This window comes from Malus sylvestris, chromosome 7 (assembly GCF_916048215.2).
Source record: "Malus sylvestris chromosome 7, drMalSylv7.2, whole genome shotgun sequence".
Lineage (NCBI taxonomy): Eukaryota > Viridiplantae > Streptophyta > Magnoliopsida > Rosales > Rosaceae > Malus > Malus sylvestris.
The window spans coordinates 16,849,517-16,874,267 of record NC_062266.1 but is presented as its reverse complement, the minus strand read 5'-3'; positions in this window follow the sequence as shown (position 1 = coordinate 16,874,267).

Sequence of the window (24,751 nt, the reverse complement as noted above, 5' to 3'; positions counted from 1 at the left end):
TTTTTTTGTCTTTCTAGAACTATCTCCCTCTCTCGTGAAGCCCCTCTCTTCCTTCTCCCTCTACCTTTTTTCCCGTCAAACCCTATCTCTCGCTTCTCATGAATCGCAAAACATAAAGCCCAAATTCTACAAGTTTCTCACATATCACAAAATTCAAATACCAAATTTCATAACTTTCTACTAAATCTCACAAGTTTCTCAGCTTCTTCCCCACGATCGAAGAAAACCCCAATTGGTACTTGGGCATTTGGTACGCTTTTGGTCCTGACTTGTGTCTGGGTCGCGCACGAACGCAGAGATCGACATCGAGCTTTTGGTGATGGTCGTCTGGTGGTGGTCTGGTGGTTGCAGTTGAGCAAGACAAGGAGAGAGGAAGAGAGTGTTGATGGTTTGATGGTGTTTTCTCGCCAGAGATAGGACATAGAGCAAAAAGGGGTCGGAGTAGGAGAGAGGACATAGCATAGACGAATCCAAGGTCTTAGCTAGTCCCATGATTTTTTGGGTGTGATAATTTGGAAGATTTGTATATTGATTGTGTGTAAGAAATTACAAGGGCATGAAATATATACAAGAGAAGAGGTACTGTGAGTCACACGGAAGACATCGCACACCATACTTAGACCCATGCTTTGCACAGTCTAAGTCCTAGCTACTTTACATCATGACGCTAATTGCTATAACCCATGCTGACCCATACTTAGATATTAGGTATTCTAACACTCCCCCTCAAACGAAGGCTAGGATATTCATCAAGCCAAGTTGGACCAAAAGAGTGTTAAACTGAACACAAGACAATCCTTTGGTGAAGATATCTGCTAGTTGATCTTTGCTTCGAACAAACACAGGTTGAATGACATTGGATTGGGTTTTTTCTCGAAAAAAATGACAGTCCATTTCAATGTGTTTGGTTCTTTCATGGAAAACAGGATTTGATGCAATGTAAATAATAGCTTGATTATCACAAAAAAGAGGCATAGGCTATGTTGTCTTGAACCCTAAGTTGTGGAGCAAACCTTGCAGCCAAATCAACTCATAGGTAGTAAAGGCCATGGCATGGTATTCAACTTTTGCACTTGATCGAGCTACCACATTTTGTTTTTTGCTTTTCGATGTCACCAAATTTCCCCTAACAAATGTACAATATCCAGTAGTAGACCTTCGATCAATTTTGGAGCCACCCCAATCTGCATCTATATAGCCAACGATGTGAGCATTTCCAACCTTTTTCATCACAATCCCAGTCCCAATTGTACCCTTCAAGTAACGCAAGATCCTTCAAACAGCTTGTAAATGAATTGATCATGGAGAATGCATGAACTGACTAACTAGGCTCACAACATGCATATATCAGGACAAGTAATGGTAAGGTAAATAAGTTTCCCTACCAATCTTTGGTATAAACCAACATCTGTCAACAAATCTCCATCTAATCCTAGTTTCTCTTTGCAAGCAATTGGAGTTGCCACTGGTTTTGCTTCAAGCATTTTTTATTCTTAGAGTAAATCTAGTATGTACTTGCGTTGATTCAAGAGCAAGCCTTTACTAGATGAAGCAATTTCAATTCCTAGAAAGTACTTCAGAGTTCCTAGATCCTTGATTGCAAACTTTCTGTGGAGAAAACCCTTAAGCCTCTAAATTTTTGTCAAATTGTCACTAGTCACAATGAGATCATCAACATAGATGAGAACGACAAGTTTACTTGCTGAACTGTTTCTCACAAACAATGAGGAACCTGAATTGCTCATTTTAAACCCAATGCCCTCTAACACTGAACTTAGCTTGGCATACCAAGCTCGAGGTGATTGCTTGAGACCATATATGGCCTTATGTAATTTGCAAACCATGCCCTTTCCTTCTTGTGGATGTCCCGGAGATAATGCATGTACACATCTTCTTTAAGTTCTCCATGCAAGAAGGTATTCTTAACATCCACTTGGAATAAAGGCCAATCATGGTTGACAGCAACTGAGAGAAGCACTCTCACTGAGTTCATCTTTGCCACATGAGCAAAGGTTTCCTTGTAATCTACACCGTAGGTTTAAGTAAAACCTCTAGCCACCAATCTAGCTTTGTATCTCTCCATTGAACCATCACTCTTGAATTTGGTCTTGTACACCCATCTACACCCAACAGCTTTCATCCCTTTAGATAGCTTAGTGATGCTCCAAGTTTTGCTTTCATTTAGAGCCTTAAACTCCTCATCCATCGCTGTTTGCCAGATCAATTGGGAATTACTTATTGTAATGAGCTTGGTTCATATAAGGCTGAGATTTTGCTTAAGAAAGCAGCATGAGAAGGAGATACCCTTGAGTATTCAAGATACTTTTCTATAGGATATCTTGAAGTGTAGCTTACATAATCTTTAAACCAGGCTGGCTTACCTCGATTTCAACTCCTTGGAATGTTCACTTCAGGAGTAGTAGCAAGATTCTCTTCGGACGAAATGTGATTCTGGTCAGTGCTTTCAACTAATTCATTATCAACGAGTATGTCAGATGGTTGATCACACTCATTTGGAGCAATTGAAGTTTCGTTATTGCTTGGTAGGTCTAAAACGGAAGGGTGATGAGGTTGCATGTTGGTTTCCACAATTGGCATGGGAATTTGGCCAAGAAAATCCTCCCCCAGAAGATCTTCATCCCTGGTACTTGCAAAGAAAGGAACTTTCTCATCAAAACTCACATCTCTAGACACAATGAGTTTCCTGCATTTTGTATCATAACACTTGTATCCCTTTTGAACATATGAGTATCCTAAGAACACACACTTTGCAGCTCTAGGATCCAATTTATCTCGATGCAATCTTTGAATATGAACAAAACAAACACATCCAAACACTCGAAGATGAGACAAGTTGATTTTCCTGCCCTTAAGTGTTTCAAATGGTGACTTGAACTTGAGAACCTTACTTAAAAGTCTATTAATCACATATGCAGTAGTAAGAATCCCATGGGACCAAAATTTCTTGGGTACACTCATTTGAAGCATAAGTGATAGAGTTTTTTTTTCTAGAAGATCACGGTTCTTCCTTTCTGCCACTCCGTTTTGTTGTGGAGTACCAACACAGCTTGTTTGATGAATTATTCCATGGCAAGTTAGATATTGAGTAAAGGCATTGAACATATACTCAGTACCATTGTCTGACCTTAAAACTTTAAGTTGGGTTGAGAATTGATTTGTAACAAGACCATGAAATTCTTGGACCACATAAATAACTTCATTTTTTTATTTCAACAAATACAACCAAGTACATCTTGAGAAATCATCAACAAAAGTGACAAAATATTTAAAACCATCACAGAAATCCAAGGGTGCAGGCCCCCAAACATCAGAGTGCACAATCTCAAAAGGTTTACATGACTTGGTTGATGAGGAATCAAAGGGCAACCTCGTCCGTTTTGAAAAATGGCAAACTTCACAATCTTGAGTCATCACATTCCCTGAAGTTCGGAAGAGATGTGATTGCACAAGATTAGAAAGATGCCCTAATTGTCTATGCCATAATAGATGATTCTGCAAAAATCCAACTTGAAGACCTCTAGCTTCAACCGGTTGCAAGGAGAGCATATAGAGGCCATCTGTATAAATGCCTTCACCAATCTTCTTCTTCGTGATACGATCTTGGAAAACCACATTGAATGGCAAGAATATAACATCACAGTTTAAAGAATTGGTCAACTTTCCAACTGATAGAAGCTGGAATGGAAAAGAGGGCACATATAGAGCAGTTAATTCAACATTTGTATCAAATATCTTAACTTTTCCTTCACCCAAGACTGATACACCATTTCTATTAGCAACATAAACAAACTGTGGAATAACTGCATCTTTAAACTCATGCATATCTCTTTTTATATTTGTCATGTGGTCAGTTGCTCCAGAGTCTATTATCCAAACATTTGCAAGATTTCTGGATGCAGGTGCAGTACTAAATGAGTTTAGAATACCTGACATATCAGCGGAAGATGATGCCTTTGTCTGAAGAAATTTTATGAATGGCCCAAATAAATCAACAATGCTGACTTCACTGTTTCGCTTATGAGGATTGTTTCCATCATTTTCCTGAATGAAGGAAGTGAACTCACTCAAAAGAACCACGGGATTAGATGTGAAGGTCTCAACAGTTGAGGCAGTCTATGAGCGAGATACCTGACTTGCACTACGACTAGACTTGGTTTGCTTGGCAAAGTTAGGTTTAAGATATGGATACAAAGCCTAACAAGTGTCTATGAGATGATTCTTCTGCCCACAATGGTTGCATTGCATCTTTCCTTTCTTTACTTTGAAGTTTTTCCCTTCGAACCTTTTGTCACTTGCAACGAAGGCTCTGGACTCAGGGTTACTAACCTTAGTACTCATAACTTTTCTTCTTACTTCTTCTCGCCGGATAATAGTGCATATAGTATTGAGAGATGGCAATTCAACACTCATCAATATGTGGCTTCGCAGGTCTTCATAGGAGCTAAAAGATCTTGTCTTCTTCAGCTCGTTTAAGAAGAATTGTTGGATCTGTGGTGTGAGGACGATAAAGATTCAACTCATTCCACATAGACTTCAGTCTTCTTAAGACTTTCCATCTTAATTTAGAACAGAAATACTTTTTTTACAATTGAAATATCCTGGCTGTATTGTTTTGATTTCTATACATCTCATTGACAACCTTCCATAAATTAAAGGCTGATTATGAGAAGCTGAAGATTACTGATACCTTTAAGCCCATTGAGTTAAGCAACCAGGACATGACGAGTTGATCCTTGCACAACCACTCCTCATACTTGGGATCACCAACCTCGAGAGTTACGACAGTTCCATTGATGAAATCAAGCTTAGATCTTCCTCCAAGAGCTAAAGTAACAGCTCTTAACCAAGTAAGGTAATTAAACTCAGTTAGAAGTATGAAGCAAAGACGTTGATTGGGATTTCCATTAGCTTCACTTGAGGAGACTGATGAAGGAACAAGGGCATTCTCGGATAAAACATCAAGAATATTTTCTTCTTTCATTTCAAAAGATTTCAGAGAACATGTTCTTTAGGAAGCCTACTTTGATACCATGTGATAATTTGGAAGATTTGTATATTAATTGTGTTTAAGAAATTACAAAGGCATGAAATATATAAAAGAGAAGAGGTGATGTGAGTCACACGGAAGACATCGCATACCATACGTAGACCCATGCTTTGCATAGTCTAAGTCCTAGCTACTTTACATCAAAACCTTAATTGCTATAACCCATGCTGACCCATACTTAGATATTAGGTATTCTAACATTGGGGGACTCGCTAAGAACCTCTAGCGACCCTATTAGTCTGGGTGAGTCCGGGCTAATCCTATTAACGTTTGTCCAGCGCAGTAACAAACACGAGATTGGGCAATTGTTATGGCAGCCTCCTTAACAATTTTTGGGAGCGTTATTCATATGAGTTTTTCCTTTATAGTGATTTGCATTCTTAAAGCTTGAGACTGGATCATTCTTTAGATGTCACATCCAGACCCGGGCCTCCACCACATCCCAGACTCAACTCCACCGTAGCACGATATTGTCTACTTTGGGCCTCAGCCACACCCTCACGGTTTTGTTTCTAGGAACTCACGCGAGCAGAACTTCCCAGTGGGTCACCCATCCTAGGAATGCTCTGGCCCATTTCTCACTTAACTTCTGAGTTCCTACAGAACCCGAAGCCAGTGAGCTCCCAAAAAGCCTCGTGCTAGGTAGAGATGGGAATATACATATAAGGCTTAGAGGATCCACTCCCCTGGGCGATGTGGGATGTTACAATCCACCTCCCTTAGGGGCCCGACGTCCTCGTTGGTACACATCCAACCAGGGATTAGCTCTGATACCAAATTGTCACATCCCGACTCAGGCCCCCACCATATCCCGGGCTCAACTCCACCATAGCCCGATATTGTCCACTTTGGGCCCCGGTCAAGCCCTCGCGGTTTTGTTTCTAGGAACTCACGCAAGAACTTCCCAATGGGTCACCCATCCTGGGAATACTCTGGCCCCTTTCTCGCTTAACTTCGGAGTTCCTACGAAACCCAAAGCTAGTGAGCTCCCAAAAGGCCTCGTGCTAGGTAGAGATGAGAATATATATATAAGGTTTAGAGGATCCACTTCCCTGGGCGATGTGGGATGTTACATTAGACCCTGGTTATAACTATGAAAATCCTGGATTTTACCAATTTCATTCCATTGGCCTCGTTTATGGTCAAGTCCTCGTTTGTAGTTACTGCCACGAAATGAGGTAGTGTTTGCTTCAAGGGAAGCAACATTCACTTTTTGAGTATGGTGTTGATCTACTTGGTCGAAATCGATGATTTTTCATCAAAACCTCATTGTTCTGTTTGACCACAAGAAGTACTGTTATTAGTTAATTGTACTTTATAAAATCGTGTTATCTATATATTGCTGCTGAATGTTTTTTCCAGAATGTCGGCTTCAATGACATTCTCCCCACAAAGTTTCATTTGAGAGTTGATTCTAAACATTGGAGAATTATACTTAGCAACTGACTTAAAATCTTAATTTCGCAGGTGTCCAATCATAATGAGCTCTCGGGAGAATCACCGTTATTCTGGTCATTATATCCATCTCTCAAGGTATTCCAAAGAGCCAATGGGTCTTCAATTGTTAAGTATTGGGTTTTCAACCATCAGGTATTCGCCCTTTAATCCTTAATGGATGTAGCGACGAAAGATCATGGCTTTCGCCCGATCTTAAGATCTACGACTCATGTAAGGTAGTTCTTTCAAGTGATGTCAAGTGCGACAAAATCAAAATTTTCCAAGTTCATCACCATATTATTTTTCCAAAAGAAAAATGAAATATATGAGAGAGAATGTGATAGGAGCATATTTATGCGACTGAGTTAGCTTGTTCTCATGCATTTATGTTGTTTTTTCTTAGTTAATTATGTATTTTAAGCTATTTTCGTGTGTTTGTAGGTCCATGGGCCTTATAAAGCAATAAGATGCATTTTGGTGCATTTTGGAGCAGTTTTGGACTTGGAATGGATATCACATGCATGGAGCAAGGTGGATGGACGAAATTGAAGACTAAAGAGGCTAGGAATGTGTTAAAGAGAAAGAAGAATTAATGTAAAAAGGATAAAGAGCTCAGCCACAAAGGGGTGTCACTCCACCATTCACCTTTCCATCATTGTCGTGCACCACCATTGCACTCCCTTTGGATTCCTATGCCGTGCATCATCATCCATGTTCCCTCCATTGACTCATTTGTTGCATCATTCCACTTCCTTTCCTTTGTTTACCATGTGCACAATATCCTTTCACCTCCTTGCACTCATTGATTCACCACTTACTCACATTTCCACCCATGCCATGCATAATCACCCTTGTCCCCTTCATGCACCAGATTTCCAGCACTCATTTCATGCACCATTACACTCATTATCCACCCATGCCGTGCACCACCCTTGTCTCCTTCATTATTTCTGATTTCATGCATCAAAACATTGAATCATTGCACTCAATTGCTGCACATTTCTTGTCCCCTTCACCCATTAGATTTCATACAACTTTTACCTCCACTACATGCACTCATTGATGCACCATCCACCACATTTGGAATCCCATGCCATGCATCATGAGTCTTGCTGCACCTTTGACTCATTTATGCACCATTCCACCTCCCTTTCCTTTCTCTACCATGTGCACAATCATTCATGTTCCCTAGCTGTAACACCACTCCATTTTACCCTCCATGCTTTGCATCATCACTTCACTTTCACCTTTGAATCATTTCAAACACCACTCAATGCACTCATTGCTACAACACCACTCCATTTTACCCCCCATGCTTTGCATCATTACTTCATTTTCACCCTTGAATCATTGCACACACCACCAATTTCCCTCCATTGTCGTGCACTTACTCTATAAAAGGAAGTGTGTGTGGCAGCCATATAGTTTAGTTTTTGCTTGATCATTCATCCCTATTTCAATACAACCTTCATCCAAACACATCCATTCATCTTTACATCCATTCCTCCATACAAACAAACCTTCAAACACTCACCAACACCTTGTGCCGTAGCAAAGGAAGGGAAGGAAAATGCTTGGACGTGCTTGCTGTCCAACTTGGATCGTTGGAGCATTTATGTATTTTCTTTCTTTTGTTTCCAATGTTTAAATTCATTTTCTTTCGTTTTGTTATGAATATGAGTGGCTAAACCCCTCTTAGCTAGGGGTGATTTCAAAGCCATGATTATGTGTGTAATATGATTTGATAAATTCCAGTTATGAACTCTTGAATCGTGAATGCAATTGGCTTAACTATTTGATTGATAACTTATTTGTATTTGTTAATTAAGGGTCGACACTTAATTGGCATGCATAAATCCGTTGCTAGAATATAAGGAAGTTTCACATAATCGTTACAAACTTATATTCACATGTAGTGAAAGTCGCTTATAAACGATCACGTTAAGTTCAATTCCTAGAATGAGTGACATGATGTCATAGTTGCAAGTGCTTTGTCAATACTTATGATTTTCATTAAACGTAATGATCTTTGATTGTATCTCTATTATGATGTCATGTATGGAACTTTTGAAGAATGTTTTGGGTTGTCGAATGATGTCATCCAATCCAATAAAACAAGGAAAATCTGAGAGTTAACTAGTGATGTCACGGTTAATTTGGAGCATTGTCATTCATAATTCAATGAAGTAGTAACTGGAAATCGAGTTGTTTGCATACATATCATGTGTGGAGAAAAAGCCTCTAGCTATCCCATCCGTCATCTTATTTCTCAAATTCGTTTTACAATCTGTCTAGTTTTTCATACTTGTTTGTTTGTTTCAACTTCGTCCAAAACTCCATCCCCCTTTACTTTAGTGTGTCTAATTACTTAGAATCTGTTTTAATTTGTGTTTTTAAATGTTTTGATTCAAGTAAAAGTCAATTTTCGTCCAAAGTCATTCCTAGTGTCTAGTTTAAGTTTATTTAGTTGTTTTAAGTTGTTTTGAGTATTTTAAGTTTGCTTTGAGTCTTGTGAGTCTTGTTAAGTATTTTTAAGTTTAGTTTTATGTTTTTGATTCAGTGTAGAGGCTATTAGCAAGCCCTCCTAATCCTCGATCCAGAACGATCCCTACTTATACTCATACTACAGTTGTCAAAAGAGGGTTAAATTTGTGTGTTAAGTTAATTTTCACACCAAGTTTTTGGCGCCGTTGATGGGGATTAGCAACTTTGCAAATCCCTCGTTATTTCTTTTTCGTTTCGTTTGTTTTAGTTACTGACTTTGTTTCTGCTTGTGTCTTTTATTTTTACTTTTGATATTTGATTTAGTTTTGTTGATTTCAGGTACTAGAGAAGTAAGACATGGATTTTGCTACCATTCAAGCTCAATTGGCGAAACTTACTTCTTAATTGTCACAATATGCCGAATGTCCCTACATGTGGAATGTTCTATGGGTAAGGATATCCAACTCATCAATGTTCTCAATTCGCTGTGAATGAAGATGCTTGGGGTTATCAAGGCCATAGCCAATCATGGGACAACATGTTTTCCAATGCTTACAATTCGGATTGGAAAGATTATTCAGATTACATAGAACCTCATCAATTCCAACAAGGTGGATATTGGCAGTAAGAATAGGAGTTCTATTCAAGACCTATGCAGCCATCACAACCTCATATATAATATGCTCAATCAAACTCAGGTATGTTAATAGATTATGATCGAATTTTTGATGAAATAAATTCTTTGGTGCAGGGCTCACAAAATCAAGCCAAGGAGGCTCAACAAGATGGATATTGGCAGCAATCTGAGGAGTTTTATTTAACACCTATGCAGCCACCACAGCTTCCCCTATAACAATTCCAATCAAATTCAAGTATGCCCACGGATAGTGATCAAAATTTTCAATTACTAAGCTTTTTGGTGCAGGGGCAGCAAAATCAAAATGAAACAATGCTCAATCAAGCTAAGGAGATGAGCGAATTGAAAAAATCAACTTGGAGAGATTATGGAGTTCACGGCACAAATTCAAGAGCAAAGTGAACTCTCCAACTCAACTATTGAAAATTTGAAGGAAGATTTTGAAATCCATGATGCTATCACTTTGGAAAGTGCTATGGAGGTTGGAGGTGAACCCAAGACATCCAAACCAAGCCAAAACATGGATGAACAGCTGATGCTCGAAGAAGAGGAGAATAACTTGACACACAAATTAAACCCTATGGATGACAATTGTAGTATATGAGCAAATAGGGATCGTTCTAACCGGGGATTAACTAGGGATGCTAATCAATGTAAAACTGACTCAAGAACATAAAAATATAATGTAGAACACTAAACTAGACTCAATTAATGCAAAACTAGGGTTTAAAACACCTAAACAAACTAAAAACTCAAAACAGCAACTAAAAGGCTCAAAACTGCCTTAAAACCACTTTCTGGGCAGTTTTGAGTACCTAACACTAGTTTGGACGAATTTGGACTATGACTTGACTCAAAACACTTAAAAACACAACTAAATGGATTTCTAACTAATCTAACACTTTAAAATAAATGGGGGAATGATTTTGACGAAATTAAAACTTTAAAACTCAAACTTTAAAAACAAATGTAAAGCAAAACAGATTGTGATTAAATAGAATGGTGAGAAGCTAGTTAGAGGATTCCTTATCCACACATGAACATATGCATACAACTCAATCTCCAATTACTCTTTCAACAAACCATGAATGACAATGCCCCAAATTAACTAGATTGCACCAATTAATTCTCAGATTTCCTTAGATTCATTGAATTGAATGGAATACGCATTACAACCAAATTATTCTTATCAAGGACCCTAACTATGGAATACGCATGATAGAGACACATATCAAAGATCATTAAGTTCAATGGAAATCATAAGCATTGACGAGGCATTCATAACTATGGGATACGCATGTTACTCTTGCCTAGGATTCACTTAACACAATCGTGACTAGCGACTTTCACTACTTATGAATACAAGTTAATAACGATTAGGTGAAATTCCCTTATATCCTAGCATCAAGTTTAGGCATGCAAATTAAGTGTCGACCCTCAACCCACATACATAAACAAGTTATCAATCAAATAGATAAGTAAATCACATTCACAATTTCTGAAATCATAATTGGAAGAAATCAAATCATATAAAACATATGTCCATGGCTTCAAATTCACCTCTAACTATAAAGGAATTAGTTCCACATGTCTAACATAATTGAACAACAATTTAAATTAAACATGAAAACAGAAACAAAGAAAGAAAGAACTCCAAACACTCCACTAATGGCAGATTGCATGTGCAAGGTGTCTTCCTCCTTTGGACTGCACGGCACTCCTCCTTTCTCCTCCTTTGGTGGCTGCGCAAGGTGGTGATGGTGGTGGGAAGGCACGGCTATGGTGGATGGATGGCTATGGAAGAGGGTAGAAGGGTTAAAAGGATTAGGGAGGCACGGCTAGGACTTAGAACTAGGGAGAATGGGACTGGTGGTTGCGGCAAGGGTTTAGAATGATTTTCTGGAGTGAATGGATGATATGGGGGGTGATAGATTCGGCCAAGAGGTTTAAGAGAGTATATATAGGCACTTAAAAACCCTAGCAATCAGATTAGGGTTTCTAGAAACCCAAATCCACCAGAAAATAGGTTAAAACAATCAGAATTTGCAAGGGAAAAGGCCTAGGGTTCGGCTGGTTTAGTGGGCTAGGGTTTAGGCTTCTAGAATGCCTTGCAAGGCAAGGAAATCAGAAATTTTAAAGGCCTAGGTGCGGCAAATTAGTGGGCTAGGGTTAGGGTTTGTAGATAGGGCTTCTAGAAAGCCCAAAACCAAGAATAGAAACTCTCGAAAATGGAAACCTCCAAGAATAGAAACTTCCAACTTTAGAAACTTTGGTTTCTAATTCTGAATTCTTTGTTCTTCACATTCATTTCTTCATTTCTTAAGCTCCTTTGCCCTTCAAACTCGTCCATTCCTTGTGCTCCAAGCATGTACTTTCCAATCTAAGCTCCATTTTGCTCCAAAAGGCTCCAATTTGCATCCTTTTATGTCATATGCCCTTTAAGCCTGAAAACACATGAAAGTAGCTCAAAAGACTACTTTAACGACGAAAACATAACGAAAATGCATAAGAACTAGCTAACTAAGGCGCATAAATATGCTCCTATCAAATTCCCCCACACTTAGCTTTTGCTAGTCCTCGAGCAAAACAAAGAAACAAAAGAAAAACAAAACGAAACAAAACAAACAAAAATAACCTAAACCTTCCAACGTTTGCCTCAGGGATTTCCAATGCACATGACATATTTAAAATCATCATTCCCACAGATTTTAGCCATCTTTACACTTAAGCACATACTTAATTAGAGTCACCACATACTAGTTCACATTTAACCAATTAAAACATGATTTTGAACTTAGTAACATGCCTTAGAGAATTTGCTCAATTCCTCACTAGATATGCACTCAATTTTCACACAGATTTTCTGACTACACACCCTATACTAGTTATATGTGAGAAGATTGATGTAAATATAAAAACGAATGCTCACATATGTTATAACAAGGAAAGCTTTTTCTGAATTTAATAAGCATGTATATGATCTCATGAAAGGAATGCTACTACTTAGACGCGAGAACCAGTGACACCATATGCTCATACCAATCCCAAACTCCACAAATTGAAATACACAACACTCAAGATAGAAGTTAAGGGTTGTAATGGGGCTTGGGGTATTGGCTAACAAAGAAAGGTGAAGGGTAACAAACGTTCTTAAAACAATAGTAAGCAAAGCAATGAAATTGACACTTAGAATTCACTTTTGAATGCAAAAATCAACTTTTAAACTCAAAGGGGAAATTCATGCAACACTTAGGGTCAAATTCAATGTTTTGGACCCTTTCTTCAACAACCAACACCTTAGAGCTCATTTTCATGCTCTTTCACTCTTTTTCACACTTTTCACATTTTTTCTTCTTTTTCCTACGAATTTTTTTTTTTTTCTTTTCTTTTTCTTTTCTACCCCATGCCTCATTTAAGACTTTGGCACACAATACACAAGGCTCACTTTCCCCCACACTTGTTTTCTGCACACCCTTGATCAAAAGGAATTCATTTTAAGTCATGCTTACTATGCTTTAAGAACAAGGGTATGGATGGTCCTAATCTAGGCTAGGTAAGGATAACGTGGGTTAACAAACAATATAGGCTAAACAAGGCTCAACGGGGCTACAACCTACAAAAACAAATGTATGGAATGAAGGCTTTTTTGGCTATGGTGGTAACTACTAAACAACTTCATCTTGAATACGTGTTATGCAATTCAATGAAATGTTTTGAATGAAATTGGCATGAGTTCTAGCATTTGGAACTAAAGGGATGAAACGCCTTCTAAGTAATAACCAAGCAAAGAATAGTGAGATCATGCAACGACTTTACAAAACAAGAATGCACAGATTTTAACTCTCCAAATAATGTTTAGGCTCAAGTCTCACAAGGTTGTAGCGTTAGTTTGAGTTCCTTCCTTCAAACATGTTACAAAAACTAATTTTTTTTTTCTTTATGATTACATGTGAATTCATAAGTTATAACCACAACCAAGCATAAACCAAGAGTAAATCAAACTTTCATCCATGTTTATAACTCTCTTTAACAGTCATGCAATTAAAAACCGAATCCTCATCATTGTGTTGGAAGGTACCCTAAGACACAAACAAACACACAAAAACAACTCTTTTTGGGTTTTTTGAAACAATTTTTCAAATTTTTATGGTATTTTCGGATTATTGAATCAAAACACATTAAAACACACCAAAACAGCTTAAAAACACCTAAAAACAGCAAGAAACAACATTGGGAAGTATGAGTGAGAAAACCCTACGAATTTGCATCAAAACACTTTGGTTACCCCCCCACACTTAAATCAAACATTGTCCTCAATGTTTCAAAGCATAAACTAACACAAAAACACATAAACAAACAAACAAATACTAACAAACTAAACATGGCAGAAACTAAATAAGCAACAAAGAGAAGGGTTTAGGAACGCAAATCTGGAATTGGAATGCTCTCTAGGTCTTCCTTTGTCGAATGCATGGGTTGCCTCCCACGAAGCGCTTGCGTTAACGTCTTCCAGCCGGACGGTACCTCCGTTTAAGCTTGACTAGGTGCCACGGCATGGAGGGGTACCTCCTCCACGACATGTTCCTCAAACATCTCGTAATAGGGCTTCAATCGATGCCCATTCACCTTGAATTCTTGTTGCGTCCTTGCACTCTTGATTTGCACTGCACCATGAGGGAAAACATTAGTGACAATAAAAGGACCAACCCATTTGGAACGCAACTTACCCGGAAACAACCGAAGGCGAGAATTGAACAACAACACTTTCTGCCCAATATAGAACGTCTTGGCACGAATCATCTTGTCATGGAATGCCTTCGTCTTCTCCTTGTAAATCCGGGCATTCTCATAAGCTTCATGTTGGATTTCCTCAAGCTCACACAATTGGAGCTTCCTATGTAAACCTGCGGCATCAAGGTCCATATTAAACGTTTTGACGGCCCAATGTGCACGATGCTCTAACTCAACGGGAAGATGGCATGGCTTCCCATAGATGAGCCGAAAAGGTGACATCCCAATGGGGGTTTTGTAGGCAGTGCGATACGCCCACAATGCATCGTTTAAACGCAAACTCCAATCCTTCCTCGTAGGCCCCACGGTCTTCTCAAGAATTTGCTTGATTTCCCTATTCGAAACCTCGGCTTGCCCGCTCGTTTGAGGATGATAAGGTGTGGCCACCTTATGCGTGACATTGTATTTCTTGAGCAACGCCTCGATGGTTCGATTACAAAAATGGGAACCTCCATCACTGATGAGCACGCGTGGCATTCCGAACCTTGCAAAAATGTTAGTTTTCACAAAATCTGCAACCACTCGAGAATCATTAGTTCGGGTGGCTCTTGCTTCCACCCACTTCGACACATAATCCACAGCAAGTAATATATAAAGAAATCCATGTGACGAAGGAAAGGGACCCATAAAATCAATACCCCAAACATCAAATATTTCAACACTAAAAATGGGGGTTTGCGGCATTTGTTGTTTAGGACCTATATTGCCCGTTCTTTGGCATCTATCACAAGACATGCAAAATGTTCTAGCATCCTTAAAGATGGTAGGCCAATAGAAACCACATTCTAATACCTTAAGTGCTGTTCTATTAGTGCCAAAGTGTCCCCCACAAGCATAAGTGTGACAAAATGTTAGAATAGCATTAAACTCAGAATTGTGCACACACCTACGTATAACTTGGTCAGGGCAATATTTCCATAAATACGGGTCATCCCACACATAAAACCGTGCCTCTTTCTTCAATTTATCACCTTGGTGTTTAAGTAATTCACTAGGAACATGTTTAGACACCAAATAATTCACCAAATCAGCATACCACGGTTCACTTACCTTGACGGACATCAGTTGCTCATCTGGGAATGTCTCCATGATAGGTACGGCATCCTCCTCATGTACCATACGGCTCAAGTGGTCAGCCACCACATTTTCACTTCCCTTCTTGTCCCGGATTTCGATATCGAACTCTTGGAGAAGAAGCATCCAACGAATGAGTCGTGGTTTGGCCTCCTTCTTGGTGAACAAATACTTCAATGCTGCATGGTCAGTATAAATAATAACTTTAGTACCAAGCAAATAAGAACGGAATTTATCTAAAGCAAATACAACAGCTAGAAGTTCTTTTTCAGTGGTGGAATAATTCAATTGTGCATCATTTAAAGTCCGAGAGGCATAATAGATAGCATGCGGCCTCTTGTCCTTCCTTTGCCCCAAAACAGCTCCTAATGCATAATCGGAAGCGTCGCACATAAGCTCAAAAGGAAGGCTCCAATCCGATGGAACTATGATAGGGGCCGAAGTTAGCATGTCCTTTAGGTGATTGAACGCCTTCTCACACTCCTTGTTGAAGTCAAACGCCACATCTTTCTGGAGGAGACGGCAAAGAGGGTTTGAGATCTTGGAGAAGTCCTTGATAAATCGCCTATAAAATCCTGCATGACCAAGAAACGAACGAACCTCTCGAACCGAAGTAGGAGAGGGTAAGTAGCGTACAAGATCTGATTTATCCACTTCAATTCCTCTTTCTGAAACAATATGCCCTAGAACTATGCCTTGTCTAACCATAAAGTGACATTTTTCCCAATTAAGCACTAGGTTAGTTTCTACACATCGTTTCAAAATTATTGTGAGATTTTCCAAACATCCATCAAATGAATCACCAAACACACTGAAATCATCCATAAATACCTCAATAATCTTTTCCACAAAATCTGAAAAGATACTTACCATACACCTTTGAAATGTGGCCGGAGCATTGCATAAACCAAAAGGCATGCGACGATAAGCAAAAGTACCAAAGGGGCATGTGAAAGTTGTCTTTTCTTGGTCATCCAGCGCTATGACAATCTGATTATATCCAGAATAACCATCAAGGAAACAATAAAAAGAATGACCGGCTAACCTTTCAAGCATTTGATCAATGAACGGCAAAGGGAAGTGGTCCTTCCTTGTGGTGGCGTTGAGCTTCCTATAATCAATGCACACTCGCCAACCTGTTTGGATACGGGTTGGCACAAGCTCATTCTCGGCATTCTTCACCACGATCACTCCGGACTTCTTTGGAACACATTGCACCGGTGACACCCAACGACTATCAGAGATCGGATAAATCACTCCACAATCAAGAAGTTTGATAATCTCCTTTTTCACAACTTCCATCATTGGAGGGTTGAGACGGCGCTGAGCCTCTCGAGTTGGTTTAGCCCCCTCCTCTAGAAGTATGCGATGCATGCACGTAGTTGGGCTAATTCCCCTAATATCGGCCAAAGTCCACCCAATGGCCGTCTTGTGCTCTTTCAACACTCGAATCAACTTCTCCTCCTCTATGGCCGTGAGTGATGAAGAGACAATGACGGGCAATGTCTCGTTGTCTCCCAGAAAAACGTACTTTAAATGATCGGGTAACGATTTAAGCTCAAGTACGGGTGCCTGAATCACTGAGGGTAACATCTTATTAGTGGAAACTGGAATTGAAATTGGGTTAGAAGGCTTACCATGGTGTTGAGGGAGTGACTCAAGGGCAGCCACTATCTCGGCCTCATCCTCACTTCTAGGCACGGCAACACCATTTTTGTGCCCAATTCCTTGTACAATTGTCGTTTCAAGTGTATCCATCTCCAAACAATCGAGAAAATCCTGCGCCAAATCATCAATTATATCAATAGAAAAGCAAGAATGATCGTCCTTAGGAAATTTAATACTTTCAGAAAGATTAAAATCAATGACTTCCCCATCAAATTCCATCGTTAAAGTTCCTTTAAACACATCTATCTTGGTGCAGGCTGTTTTCATGAAGGGCCTCCCTAATAGAATCGGCAATGGGGTGGAATGGGGTGAATCCTCCATGTCAAGCATGTAAAAGTCCGCTGGAAAAATCAAATTACCAACCTGCACCAAAACATCTTCCAAAACACCCTTTGGGTATGCATTAGAACGATCGGCTAATTGAATTATCACACCATCATTTTTAAGCTCACCTAAGTTCATAGATGCATAAATCGAGTATGGCATGACATTAATCGAAGCCCCTAAGTCTAACATGCATTGTTCAAACTTAGTATTACCAATAACGCACGGAATTGTAAAATTACCCGGATCTTTGCATTTAGGGGGTAATTTCCTTTGTAACACAGCAGAGACGTTTTCACTTACCTGGACCACCTCTTTGTTCGAAATGCTTCTCCTTGTTGTACAAAGTTCTTTTAAGAACTTAGCATACCTCGGGACTTGCTTAATCGCATCAAGGAGCGGGATATTGACTTGAACTTTCCGAAAGGTCTCTAGAATGTCCTTCTCGGCCTCTTCCTTCTTTGATTGCCTAAACCTGCCAGGAAAGGGCACATTCAGTGGAATAGAACTAGAAAAAGTCGAATTTGGACTTACCTTGGTGGTTGAGGACGATTTAGGAGGGTTAGATGGTGGCGGCAAGGATTGGTCATCCTTGGCCGTGGGCTTTGCTCTTTGTGCCTCCTCTTGCATCAACTTGTCCTCCTCGTCTTGACTTGATTTGGATGTATTTGAGTCCGCTCCAACCTGTTTACCACTTCTCAATATGATGGCCTTAGCGGTTTCAAATCCTCCCTTTGGGTTCACAACGGTTGAACTAGGCAATCTGCCTTGTTCTCTAATTTGCCCCATAAACTCTGCAATTTGACCCATTTGCTTCTCCAAGTTGTCCACCCGTTTGTCTTGGATTTGTCTCTCCTTATTTTGAGTTTGTACTTCCTGCGTCAAAGTAGTAAGTAACTTAACAACTTGATCATTATCCAAAGACGTACCTGAGGTTAGTGGGGCGGTTTGCACTTGGTTTTGATTGGGGACGAATGGCTTTGTATAAAAGCCCGGTGGTTGCTGCCTAAATCCTCCTTGTTGTTGTGGTTGTTGAGGATCCCGCCATTTGAAATTCGGATGGTCCCTCCACCCCGGATTATAGGAATTAGAGTATGGATCATGGCGTGGTTGATTTTGGTTCCCAAAACCCACGGCATTGGCAGCTTCCCAACCCCCATTCTCAATCAATTGAGGGCATTGATCATTGGCATGTCCTTGCATCGAGCACACGCCACACACACTTGGTCCATGAATCTTCATTCCCTCGGCTAACTGAGAAACAATAGAAGTAAGGTTAGCTAATTGGGATTGAATCTCGGGCATAGAACTTACCTCATTCACTTGTGGCCGTGGGGGGTCCCTTTGTCCAACACCTTCGTATTGTTGTGCATTATGTGCTCGGTTGGCAATTAGAACTTTTGCAGCCCCCGGAATTTTATCCACCAACGCTCCTCCCGCCGAGGCATCAAGCATTTGGCGTTCCATGGGAAGGAGTCCTTCGTAGAAATATTGAATGAGCAGCTCCTCCTTCATTTGATGATGTGGACAAGAAGCAACAAGTGATTTAAAACGTTCATAATAAGAAGGAAACGATTCACCTGGGTTTTGTTGGATGCCACTAATCCGTTTCCTCAAGAGAATGACTCTTGAAGTTGGGAAAAACTTCTCCAAGAAAGCTCTTTTCATACTATCCCAAGATGTAACCGTTCCGGGTGCTAACTCGTAAAGCCAATCTTTCGCCTTTTCCAAAAGTGAGAATGGAAAGGCCTTCATCATCAGAATACTCCCGTCAACATTGATGGGTGTCATGCTCGAACAAACAACCTCGAACTCCTTGAGATGCTTGTTGGGATCTTCCATGGAAAGCCCATGGTATTTCGGAATGTGGTGCAACAAGCTTGACTTCAGCTCGAATTCGTCGGTCTTGCCTTGGGCAGCCGCGGGGTATTGAATGCATAATGGTGCGGCATTGGTCAACCCCGAGGCCGAAAGCTCTTTAATGGTCCGATTGTCCGCGGCCATAACTTCTTCTTCCACTTCTTCAAACTCAGATTCGGCCTCTGAACTTGAACTAGGTTCACTAGGTTCGGGATGCCTCCTCTTTCTTCTCAAATCACGTTCAAAATCGTCGTTAAAGTCCAAGATATTTGCATGCACAGTTTGAGAACTCCGCGTCATGCACTAGTACCTAAACCAAGAAAACAAAACAAAATCAGAAAACTAGGTAAATTAAATCAAGACACACGGCAAAAACACAAGGGATTAGCAATTTTGCTAATCCCCGGCAACGGCGCCACAATTTGATGTGAAAATTAACTTGACACACAAATTAAACCCTATGGATGACAATTGTAGTATATGAGCAAATAGGGATCGTTCTAACCGGGGATTAACTAGGGATGCTAATCAATGTAAAACTGACTCAAGAACATAAAAATATAATGTAGAACACTAAACTAGACTCAATTAATGCAAAACTAGGGTTTAAAACACCTAAACAAACTAAAAACTCAAAACAGCAACTAAAAGGCTCAAAACTGCCTTAAAACCACTTTCTGGGCAGTTTTGAGTACCTAACACTAGTTTGGACGAATTTGGACTATGACTTGACTCAAAACACTTAAAAACACAACTAAATGGATTTCTAACTAATCTAACACTTTAAAATAAATGGGGGAATGATTTTGACGAAATTAAAACTTTAAAACTCAAACTTTAAAAACAAATGTAAAGCAAAACAGATTGTGATTAAATAGAATGGTGAGAAGCTAGTTAGAGGATTCCTTATCCACACATGAACATATGCATACAACTCAATCTCCAATTACTCTTTCAACAAACCATGAATGACAATGCCCCAAATTAACTAGATTGCACCAATTAATTCTCAGATTTCCCTAGATTCATTGAATTGAATGGAATACGCATTACAACCAAATTATTCTTATCAAGGACCCTAACTATGGAATACGCATGATAGAGACACATATCAAAGATCATTAAGTTCAATGGAAATCATAAGCATTGACGAGGCATTCATAACTATGGGATACGCATGTTACTCTTGCCTAGGATTCACTTAACACAATCGTGACTAGCGACTTTCACTACTTATGAATACAAGTTAATAACGATTAGGTGAAATTCCCTTATATCCTAGCATCAAGTTTAGGCATGCAAATTAAGTGTTGACCCTCAACCCACATACATAAACAAGTTATCAATCAAATAGATAAGTAAATCACATTCACAATTTCTGAAATCATAATTGGAAGAAATCAAATCATATAAAACATATGTCCATGGCTTCAAATTCACCTCTAACTATAAAGGAATTAGTTCCACATGTCTAACATAATTGAACAACAATTTAAATTAAACATGAAAACAGAAACAAAGAAAGAAAGAACTCCAAACACTCCACTAATGGCAGATTGCATGTGCAAGGTGTCTTCCTCCTTTGGACTGCACGGCACTCCTCCTTTCTCCTCCTTTGGTGGCTGCGCAAGGTGGTGATGGTGGTGGGAAGGCACGGCTATGGTGGATGGATGGCTATGGAAGAGGGTAGAAGGGTTAAAAGGATTAGGGAGGCACGGCTAGGACTTAGAACTAGGGAGAATGGGACTGGTGGTTGCGGCAAGGGTTTAGAATGATTTTCTGGAGTGAATGGATGATATGGGGGGTGATAGATTCGGCCAAGAGGTTTAAGAGAGTATATATAGGCACTTAAAAACCCTAGCAATCAGATTAGGGTTTCTAGAAACCCAAATCCACCAGAAAATAGGTTAAAACAATCAGAATTTGCAAGGGAAAAGGCCTAGGGTTCGGCTGGTTTAGTGGGCTAGGGTTTAGGCTTCTAGAATGCCTTGTAAGGCAAGGAAATCAGAAATTTTAAAGGCCTAGGTGCGGCAAATTAGTGGGCTAGGGTTAGGGTTTGTAGATAGGGCTTCTAGAAAGCCCAAAACCAAGAATAGAAACTCTCGAAAATGGAAACCTCCAAGAATAGAAACTTCCAACTTTAGAAACTTTGGTTTCTAATTCTGAATTCTTTGTTCTTCACATTCATTTCTTCATTTCTTAAGCTCCTTTGCCCTTCAAACTCGTCCATTCCTTGTGCTCCAAGCATGTACTTTCCAATCTAAGCTCCATTTTGCTCCAAAAGGCTCCAATTTGCATCCTTTTATGTCATATGCCCTTTAAGCCTGAAAACACATGAAAGTAGCTCAAAAGACTACTTTAACGACGAAAACATAACGAAAATGCATAAGAACTAGCTAACTAAGGCGCATAAATATGCTCCTATCACCCTCCATTGCCGTGCACTTCCTCTATAAAAGGAAGTGTGTATGGCAACCATATAGTTTAGTTTTTGCTTGATCATTCATCCCCATTTCAATACAACCTTCATCCAAACACATCCATTCATCTTTACATCCATTCCTCCACACAAACAAACCTTCAAACACTCACCAACACCTTGTGCCGTAGCAAAGGAAGGGAAGGAAAGTGCTTGGACGTGCTTGTTGTCCAACTTGGATCGTTAGAGCGTTTAGGTGTTTTCTTTCTTTTGTTTTGTTGTGAATATGAGTGGCTAAACCCCTCTTAGCTAGGGGTGATTTCAAAGCCATGATTATGTGTGTAATATGATTTGATAAATTCCAGTTATGAACTCTTGAATCGTGAATGCAATTGGCTTAACTATTTGATTGATAACTTATTTGTATTTGTTAATTAAGGGTCGACACTTAATTGGCATGCATAAATCTGTTGCTAGAATATAAAGAAGTTTCACATAATCGTTACAAACTTATATTCACATGTAGCAAGTGCTTTGTCAATGCTTATGATTTTCATTAAACGTAATGATTTTTTATTGTATCTCTATTATGATGTAATGTAGGGAACTTTTGAAGAATGTTTTGGGTTGTCGAATGATGTCATCCAATCCAATAAAACAAGGAATATATGAGAGTTAACTAGTGATGTCATGGTTAATTTGGAGCATTGTCATTCATAATTCAATGAAGTAGTAACTGGAAATCGAGTTGTTTGCATACATATCATGTGTGGAGAAAAAACTTTTAGCTATCTCATCCATCATCTTATTTCTCAAATTCATTTTACAATCTGTCTAGTTTTTCATATTTGTTTGTTTGTTTCAACTTCGTCCAAAACTCTATCCCCCTTTACTTTGGTGTGTCTAATTAGTTAGAATCTGTTTTAATTTGTGTTTTTAAATGTTTTGATTCAAGTAAAAGTCAATTTTCGTCCAAAGTCATTCCTAATGTCTAGTTTAAGTTTATTTAGTTGTTTTAAGCTGTTTTGAGTATTTTAAGTTTGCTTTGAGTCTTGTGAGTCTTGTTAAGTATTTTTAAGTTTAGTTTTATGTTTTTGAGTCAGTTTAGAGGTTATTAGCAAGCCCTCATAATCCCCGGTCTAAAACGATCCCTACTTATACTTATACTACAGTTGTCAAAAGAGGGTAAAATTTGTGTGTTAAGTTAATTTTCGCACCAGAATGCAATGTTACAACTTTTGGTTCTTATGAAAACAGATTGTCATAAGAACCATAACTTTCTTCATGTTAGCAAAACAAATTGTCTTAAGTGTGAAGTTTATAGGCCACATGTGCTTTATGGCACTTGATTTATGTTTTTCACGTCCTAGATTTCAAAATTCACCACACATGAAAGATGTGTAGAGAGTATGAATCTAACATTTGTAAAAGAATATACCTGCATATATTTATAAATAATTGAATTGAATCTAACATAAAAAAAAAAGAAGAAGATATTTTATGTATTTTTAAGTAATTATAAATAATTGAGTAGCTCCTCGTATTACGAATTGCTTTCCGGGTGTACTTGATTCATGACATCACACCCAACCAATCCATCAATTCAAATGATAAATATATATATTTATTATTTTGGCATTAAAAACGTTAAAGGACCAAAACTGGGGAAAAGGGGAAAATGTGATGTGCCAGACAAGGTGGTGGGCTGTGGGGACTGCACCCATTATATTTTGAAAGGGCAACTAATGATATAGGCTTGTTGCGTTTTCGACTTCTAATTGGCTGGAGGAGTACGATTCGTACGGACGACGTTGATGTTTTGCTAACCTTGTACGATCTTTGCCATTTTAAACTCTACCCCTCCAATATTTTATACTTTCTTTCTTTTCTGTTTTTGCCCTTTTCCTTTACTTTCATTTGTGGGCGCCTTTCTTTAGTTAATTGTCCATCACAAGAAACCAAATAATAATCAACGCATCATACCATTAATATCAAAAGTTAATGTGAAAATGATGAATATTTATGGTGGTTGGGGTCTTTTTATTTAAGACACGGCGTTTCGAATTTTTTCCTTTTTTTGATGTAAATTGGTGTAAAATATTAATTTTAATAAAAAAAGTAAGTTATTATTTAGTATTATGGTCTAATGATATTTTTCTTCATTTGTAATCAAGAGATTTTAGGTTCGATTCTCGCCAAAAATGAATTTGAATCACGTTATTGCTAACTTATTGTGTGGCTAAGAGTAAATAATATCGTTTATTAAAAAAAACAAAATTCAGTACATACTAAACAATAATAATATGGGTAACACTAGAAAGATCAAAATTTTAAACCAAACTTGCAAATCAAATTATGTATCACTAATAAAAAATAAGTATGTTAATCAATAATTAAAAATTAATCTAATCCTCCACAATCACATTATTTAGTTTGCAAATTTAATTTAGAAAATTTACTTTCCTTAAAGCATCATCTAAAAAATATTAATAGAATAACGTACCAACCCAGAGACTCAGTACCTTTCTTTAGTTTTTCTTCTCAGAACTTTCATCAAACAAGCACTTTTATGTTCCTTGCTTTCTGCATTTCAGAAAAAAAGTTCCTTGCTTTCTCGTAGTATTTGCCTTTTGTGTCCACAATTTCTTTTTCTGGTGTGTTTTGTGGGGTTACCAAAACAAGCAAAGGATGAAACATTCAACCTTCGATTTTTATATTGTTAAAGTGTATTTTATTTGATAGGCTTCCCCCTTCCTAACGGACTACTAAAGTACGGCGGATTAGTGATACTATTTTGTTTATACAAATTTTCACACGTTTTGTAGGATTTATTTCTTAGTATATTTTAACGATCCGAACTTTTTTATATTTTAGAAATCATTCATAGATTATTTTTACAAAAAATTAGATAAATCTAAAACCATTAATACATTCATTTATAGTGAAAGAAATGGACGAATATAGTTTTATAAAGAAACCTAAATTGAAT